General features: G+C 44.6%; 1 pseudogene; it reads left to right on the top strand.

Annotated features, from left to right (window-relative positions):
* The first annotated feature begins 7,005 nt into the window (after positions 1 to 7,005).
* LOC102822592 lies at positions 7,006 to 7,754 on the top strand (annotated as a pseudogene).
* The last annotated feature ends 639 nt before the right edge of the window (positions 7,755 to 8,393 follow it).

The raw sequence follows: 8,393 nt of genomic DNA on the forward strand, positions 1-8,393 counted from the left end.
GGGGGAGGTTGTGTGTGTGTGTGTGATGCTGATTCCTTTGTTTCACATAGATTTCTGTACTGAGTTCATTTTGTTTGTGGATTTTCTTTTCACTTTCTTCATTTCTGTCATGCTAATGTCTACTAACTCTTTCTGATTGTCCTCTTTTTTTATATTGATGTGAAGGTGTATTCATTTTCTTTGAGGTTACCATGAAGTTTATTAAAATTTTCCCTGGTTAAAATCATCTTTTTATTTTAAAGTCTACTTGACTGCCTTGCCACTTTGAAATTTTGTGTCTATACTATTCCTTCTTTTTGCTTTGTAGTTGATTTCATTATACATTGATATCTCTGGTTCCCTAATCTCAGTGTTGTAGGTTTGTTTTACTTTAAATGCTTCTATATTTGGATTGAGTTCTGGGTGATTTTGTCATGTATGTTAATCTCACGTTGTTATCTGCTCTTGTTGGCTCTCAGTCCAAAGAACATCCGTAAAGTTAGTCTGGTTATTACAAATTCCTTCAATTTCTGTTTATCTGGAAATGTCCTAATTTCTCAGTCATATTTGAGGGACTGTTTTGCTGGCTATATGATTCTTGGTTGGCAAATTTTTTTTTGTCTTTCAGAGTTTTGTATATGTCATCCCATTGCCTTCTTGCCTGCATGATTTCTGCTAAAAAAATCAGTGCTTGGTCTTATTGGTTCTCCTTTGTAGGTAACTTTTCATTTTTTGTTTTTCCCAAGCTGCTCTCAAGATTCTTTCCTTGCCTTTGGTTTTTAAAAGTTTGATTATGACATGTCTTGGTGATTTTGTTTTGGGATCTATCCTGTTTGGGGTTCGTTCAGCTTCTTGTACGCTTATCTTCTTTCGTAATGTTAGGGAAGTTTTCTTCCAACAACTCTTCTACAGTTTTCTCTGTGCTTTTTTTTGTCTTTTCCTGTTCTGGAATTCGATCATCCATAAGTTATCCACCTTCATGGTTTGCCACATAGCTCTTATCTTTTTTTCATTCTTTTTTCTGATTGTTCTTCTAGAGTACTAGTATTGAGAAATTTATCTTCAAGTTCACTAATTTAGATTTCCATTCCTTCAAATCTACTCCTTTACCCTTTCAACATATTGTCTTCAATTCTTAGCATTAATCTTCTGGATTTTTAATTCAAGTTTTATATCATTTCAAAATTTGCATTTATTTTGCCCCTTTGTTCTTTAATTCTTCTAATGTTTTTTCTGTGTTCTCCTTGCTTTCCTTGATGTTTCTGCCAATCCTTTGAAGTACCTAAGCATCATTCTCTTGAATTTTTTTTTTCAGTTACTTCCATTGCCTTTTCTTCCTCAGAAATGTTTTCTGACTCTGCGTTTGAGTCATTTGTTTGTGCCTTTCTCTCTTGTTTCTTTTGAGCTAAAATTATCTGTACATAGTAATATGTTTGTATTTATATTCAATTAATGATTGTATGTTGATGTGTTCTTAGGCTGTCACCAACTATCTCTGGAAGGTGTAGTTAGAGAACGGAAGCATGTGTACTGCTCTCTACTCACCATTTGTAAACTGAAATCAGTTTAGGATGGGTTTGGCTGGTGTGGACTGCTGTCTACTATTAATCAACTGGTATTGGAGCTGGTATTGCCTCTTGCCCAGGGGGTGATGCTGCAGAGAGTACAGTTGTGGCTGGGCTGTATGGACATGGTTGCTGGCTATTGTCAGGTGAGAAACAGGAGAACCCCCATCCAGCACATACACACACACACACACACACCAGGAAGAAAAACAGAATAAACAGACAAGCTACCAAAGTTTAAAAAAAAAGATAAAATAATAAAGGGAAAAAATAATTAAAAACAGCAACCAGAGAATAAAGAATATAACAACTAAAAATATAAACGAGAGACAGGAAAACAAAGCTATAAGAGAGAAGATAAAAGGAAGAAATTTAAAAAAATTTAACTTAGAAAAACCTGGGAGAGGTAAGATGAAAAGAGAAAGAGAGTAGAGAGTAGGAAAGGAAGATCCAAAGGGAATGGGGGAAGGAGAGGGGAAATGAGAAACAGAAGAAGGAAAAACCAAAGCAGAGATTGTTGTTGTTAAGTGCCGTTGAGTTGGTTTCGACCCATAGCGACCCTGAACAGAGTTTCCAAGGCTGTAAATCTTTACGGGAGCAGAAGGCCTCATCTTTCTCTAGCAGAGCAGCTGGTAGTTTCAAACTGCTGACCTTGTGGTTCACAGCCCGATTTGTAACCACTATGCTACCAGAGCTCCTTGGAGGTATAAAATTCAAGGAAAGAGGAGAAGGAGGAAATAGAACAAATAAACAAAAACAATAAAAGGAAAAAAACAAAACCCCCAAACAAAAACAAAAAATCAGTGCAGCTGTTGGACCTTGAGAGGAGAAAATTCTGGGGGCTCCTACAAGCCAAGGATCTTATGAGGTGGGCTTGGGAGGGCTGTGATAGCAGCGTTCCTGGTGTTAGGTGGAGTTCCTGTTGGCCTGGGTGTCATCTAGTGAGAAGCTGAGCAGGGACAGTAAGAAGGCACTCCATCCGGAAGTAACTTGTAGAGACCTTGATGGAGCTGGTTTCAGTGTCTGTTAGGACCACAGAGCAGCTGAGGACAGGGAACCTGGTTAAGTGTTGGTCTGGTGCCTCTGTGGATTCTGTAGGTCTCGATTCGAGCCCACCAGAATTCAGACACCAAAGTAGCACAACTGGCGTAGCTCCCAACCACATGGCTTTGAACTCCCATAGTGTAGGGTCTACTCTGAGGGTGGATGAAGGTGGGACCCGGCCATACCCTTGGTCACCAGGGAAATGTGGGGTAAAAGAAGGCATCGCACCTTTCCCATCACTTTTGTGAATCTGCTCTACCAGGCTACCTTCTGCTGCCAAAGCTGCTCACAATATGGCTGCACAATGTCTGGCCAGCTGTTCGCCAGTCTCCCTCTCTCGCCATCCCTGCTCAGCTTCTCCTCCCAGCAAGGACTCCATCCAGCTCTCTAACCTTTCCTCTGAGGTTCAGGGTTTCAGGATTTTCGTGTCTGTCTGTTTCATTGGGTCTCTCGTATCTTTGTTGTAAAGGATCCAAAGTCCTGGTGTGGCACTGTGGGATAAAGCACTGGACCGCAAGGTCGGTTTGAACCATAAGGTCGGCAGTTGAACTTCACCAGCCACTCCTCGGAAACCCTTATACAGGGTCACTATGAGTCAGAACCAACTCGACAGTACTTAAAAACAACAAGAAGTATGTCTGCCTGGTCAACCATCTTGCTGGAAGTAATATTTTCTCTTCTTTTCCTTGCTGTCTTTTCTTTCATTTCAGAAGGCAGCCATGGCCTAGTGACAGGACTTTTAGAAGCAGTGACAAAGGAGACATGTTTTATTCAAATGGCCCCAGACTGGTGTGAATCCCATTCGTTCAGAGAGCCTGGAACTGTCATGTCTAGGGTCCTTTATTTTGACAAGGGTGCCGTTGTGTCTGGTGGATTCTCTGCATGTGTGTCTGCTTACAGACATACAGTGCATGTGTCTGGGTGTATGTATGTAATTGTGATATGTATGTGTGAAGTGTTGATCCATGGGTGCTGCATGTGAATTTTCAATGGACACACTGTCAAAGAACAACTCAAGAAACACAGCTTTGCCCCCGGTTCACTACCATGTGGGCATGAGCCCGGCGGATGGATCCAAAGAACAGATGCAAAGTCAGGGTTTATAGGAGAAGGAAAAAAATTACTGCCAATGGTGTTGGCACCATAAATCTTGCTACACATTGATGGGTACGGTGATTCACTGGCTGCTAGCAAAGAGGTCTGGGTATTCCTTCCCTAAGTAGACTATAACATGCCAATGAAAAGGAGTTCTGTTGTTGTTGTTTAGTCTCTAACAGACTTTGAGTTGGTGAGTGAAGCTTGAGGTACTTTGGCTAGGTCCCTCCACCAGACCTTCCATCTTGTTACGAGCCAAATCTCCACCCTTTTCTTACCAGCCTTTATTGATGATTGTGTTTGTGTGTTGGTTAAGTGCATACCGATATCTTCTGGCATGTCTACATGTGTATGCCTGAGCCTTTGCTGGTAAATGTGTACACTGGTTACCTACAGCTCTGAAAAGAAAAGGTGGGCAAAGGTAAAGAGTACAGCAAGTCACATTTCCGAGATTCTAAATCTTCACAGAAACAGACAGGAGTGGCTGGTGGGTTTGAATTTCTGATCTTGTAATTAGCAGAAGGAGCTCTGGCAGCGTAGTAGTTACGAATCAGGCTGTGAACCACAAGGTCAGCAGTTTGAAACTACCAGTTGCTCTGCAGGAGAAAGATGAGGCTTTCTGCTCCCGTAAAGATTTACAGCCTCAGAAACCTTGTTCAGGGTCGCTATGGGTCGGAACCGACTCGACGGCACATAACAACATCACCAGGGCTCCTTAACATATACCAAAAACAAACAAACAGTTGCCGTGGGGTTGTCTCAAGGTGATGCCACGTGTGTCAGAGGAGAACTATGCTCCATAAACTTTTCAATGACTGTAATCTTTCAGGAGTCCTGGTACGGCACTGTGGGTTAATGTGCTGAACTGCAAAGTTGGTTTGAACTGCAAGGTTTGGCGGTTCAAGCTCACCACCAGCCAGCCTCTCCTTGGAAACCCTATACAGGGTCACTATGGTTGGAACCAACTCAATGGCACTTCACAACAACAACCATCTTTCAGAAACAGACTGCCAGACCTTCCTTCTGAGGTACCTCTTGGTGGATCTGAATTGCCTTTCAGTTTGCATGTGAATACATAACTATTTGTGCCATCCAGGGACTCCTGGTCACATGTTGTTGTTAAGTGCCATAGAGTTGATTCCAACTCATAGTGACCCTGTATAGGGTTTCCAAGGAGCGGCTAGTGGGTTTGAACGCCTGACCTTGAGGTTCAAATCAACTTTGTGGTCCAATGCATATCCTGCAACACCACACCAGGACTCTATTCCTGGTCACATAGTAGGGGATCAACAAGGATGTAATTTATTGATTAACTGATTCGTTGATGGCACAATTGTGCATGTCAGTGGTTTTCAAACTTGAGCATGCATCAGAATCACAGAATCTGCATTTCTAAAAAGTCCGCAGAGACCTGGTTGGCCAGCAGTGTGGCAAGACCTGGGGACTCCTGGGCCCAGAGTCAGTGACATAGCCACAGAGGACTAGAGTGGAGAGTAAGCGTCTAGCTGATTAGAGAGGGCATATGCACAAGAACCCCCACACTTGCAGATAATACCCACTTGACCTGGCTTCAATGACTGGATGATCAGAGCTCAACTAGAAGAAAGAAGAGGAAAAAAAGAGTAATCTGATATAATTTGATAAACTTGACCTACACCTATGGATGCAGTAGCTCAAAAGAGGGAACAAATCTTTATAGCAAGGATCATTCCCACCCCCTCAATACACAGGGTAGACAGGGATGGGCAACTTGGACATTGGCTACCCAAAATGGGGGTGGGGGGCTACAGAGGCAAGAAGTGACTGGCTTCCAAGCTTTCAAGAAGGAGCCTAGATTCAGAGGGTATGGAGGAAGGTAGACTCTCCACTGAGTAGTATCCAGTCTGTCTGGGTGGGGCTCATGAAAGGGGGATGGGGATGGCACTCATGTGGCACAATAGTGAATAATTGTTATCAGGACTGACTGTGAGGGTTGGAAATGTAAAGGTAGATGTTTTGTAGCAAGGAGGGGAGTGACTGACTTTGCAGTCCAGGAGCGGAGGTCCCTAGGACCATCAAGGGAGAAGAGTGGAGTGCGGGACCCTCCCCAGAGAAACAGTGACGCCTGAGATGGAGGCAGAGACGATGACGTGGAGAGATGGAGCAGCTGGGGATTCTAGACCCAGAGAGGGAGAGGGGCTGTGTGCTGACGACCAAGGGGCAGGCTTCTAGTTTATACCCTTTGGTTGGTTGATGATGAGTGGAGGGGATTGTAACCATGTAAATGAAATGATATACAATAGGATGAACATAAAGCTAATGTTCTCTCATGTAAACTATCACATAATACACAATAAAACACTTTATAAAAAAAAAAAAAAAGTCTGCAGGCAGTGCTGATGCTGATGCTGGCCCCTGGTCTGCACTGTGGGAAACACAGGCCTAACAAGGATGTAATTTATTACATCAGTGGATTCACTGGTGGACTGCTGAGTGATACCGGTATGCATACACAGAGGTAAGGGTGTCTGGTTTCCCGGGGCTGAGGTTCGGGCCAAGGATGGGACACAGAGAGGGGGGTGATTCCAAAGATCCCTGGAGCTCAAGATCTTCTGGGGTACACAGCCTCCTCTACATTCAAGAAGCACCTCCCACTCTCTGCTAGCCGCCCCCCCCACACACACACACACACACATACACACAGGTGAAGACCGTGGTACTGCTAGGCCAAACAAGGCATATGTCATATGTAGGGCAGGTAAGGCCAGATGGGCAGACCACAGAATCCCTGCCCGCTCAGCTGCTAAGTAACCAAAATACCAGAAGGGCATAGCTTTAACGAATCAATGTAGGTTCTCAATTAGGAGGCTCAAAATCTGACTCCAGGGGAAGGCTCTCTCTGTTGACTCAGGAAGGTCCTTGTCTCTTTAAAGGTTCTGTTCTGTGGTTCCTTGGCAGTCTTTGTGTGATGTGTAGTCTTCTGTTAGTGCTTGCTTGCCTCTGTGCCTTGTTAGTGGTTGCTGTTGAGTTGATTCTTGTCATGACGACCCCATGCGTGCAGAGTAAAACCGCATCATTGAGTTTTCAAGGCTGTGACCTTTTAGAAACAGATCATCAGGCTTTTCTTCTGAGGAGTTTAAATCATCAATTTTTCTGTTAGTAGCCCAATGTTTACCTGTTAGCACCACCCAGGGACTCCTCCCCAGTGCCCAAGTTTTTCTTTTTATATCTCAAAAGCAGTTAGATAAAAGGCGACAGAACTGCACACGTCAAAGTGAGGCTATGAGTTGGTGGTTCCCAACAGCTGGAGCGCCACCTAGCCCGTGCCTTCCCCGGCGGGCGAATGGGAACGAGTGGAGACACAGCGCACAGGGAGGAAACAGGTGAGGATCAACCCATGGAGACGACTGCCGAATCTCCATCCATGAACAGACCTGAGGCCACCTCCGAAGGTGACTCGTCGGTGGGGGCTGCCACTGCAACCGCAACCATGACTGGGACTAGCACCGCGACCCCGCCCCGACAGGAATCCAAAAGGCGCCTAGGGAGACCAGATCAACGCCAGCAAGAACAAGGAGGGCACGGGAGAAATGTTTGTTGGAGGTCTGAGCTGGGATACCAGCTAAAAGGACCTAAAAGACGATTTTACCAAATTTGAAGAGGTCGTTGATTATACAAATAAAATGCATCCCAACACTGAAAGGTCAAGAGGGCTTGGGTTTATCCTCTTCAGAGATGCTAAGCGTGTGGAGATGGTTCTAGACCAGATGGAGCACAGGCTGGATGGCCTTGTCAGTGACCCCAAAAAGGCCATGGCCATGAAGAAGGACCTAGTGAAGAAAAGCTTTGTTGGGAGTCTGAATCATGAAGCCACTAAGAAGATCCGGGAATATTTTGGCAAGTTTGGGGAGATTGAGGCCACTGAGCTTCCCATGGATCCAAAGTCGAACAAAAGACTTTGTGTTTTTTATCACTTATAAAGAAGAGGAACCTGTGAAGAAAGTTTTGGAGAACAAGTTTCACACTGTCAAGGGAAGCAAGTGTGAAATCAAGGTGGCCCAGCCCAAAGAGGTTTACCAGCAGCAGCGGTAGTGTGCCTTTGGGGACCTGTAGGAACCGAGGTAGTGGTAAAAGGGGAGGTCAGGGTAGTACAAACTACGGGAAGAGCCAGAGACGCAGTGGCCACCAAATAGCTCCTAATCATACTGCAGGGCAGCAGGTGAGGCCGGCTGACCGCACCACTCCGTTTGGATAGCACGGAACACAATTATGTACCAAATTTAACTTGCAAACTTTCTATGGTCTGTTCCATGTGCATCTTATTTTAAATTGTCCCCCTGGAAATCAATCTCCCGTTTACTATTTCCAGAGCTCTAGTTATGTTTGCAAGAAGCTCTGGTAGTGTAGTGGTTATGAATCGGGTTGCTAACCTCAGGGTCAGCAGTTCAAAACTACCAGCTGCTCCAAGGGAGAAAGATGAAGCTTTCTGCTCCCATAAAGATTTACAGCCTTGGAAACCCTGTACAGGGTCGCTATGAGTCAGAACCGACTCCACGGCACATAACAACAATAAAAGTTGTGTTTGTAGGGTGTGGTGTATCGGAGGCCATGTAACATCCTGGACCTGTTTTATCACCAGCTTTCCCAGAACCAGATTGGACCGTCTGCGCCCAGTCAGCCGCTTTGTAGCCTGAGCCTGTGGACCCTGGTGATAAAGAGTAAAATTGTATC

This window comes from Chrysochloris asiatica, unplaced genomic scaffold (genome assembly GCF_000296735.1).
Source record: "Chrysochloris asiatica unplaced genomic scaffold, ChrAsi1.0 scaffold00101, whole genome shotgun sequence".
In the NCBI taxonomy this organism is placed as follows: Eukaryota; Metazoa; Chordata; class Mammalia; order Afrosoricida; family Chrysochloridae; genus Chrysochloris; species Chrysochloris asiatica.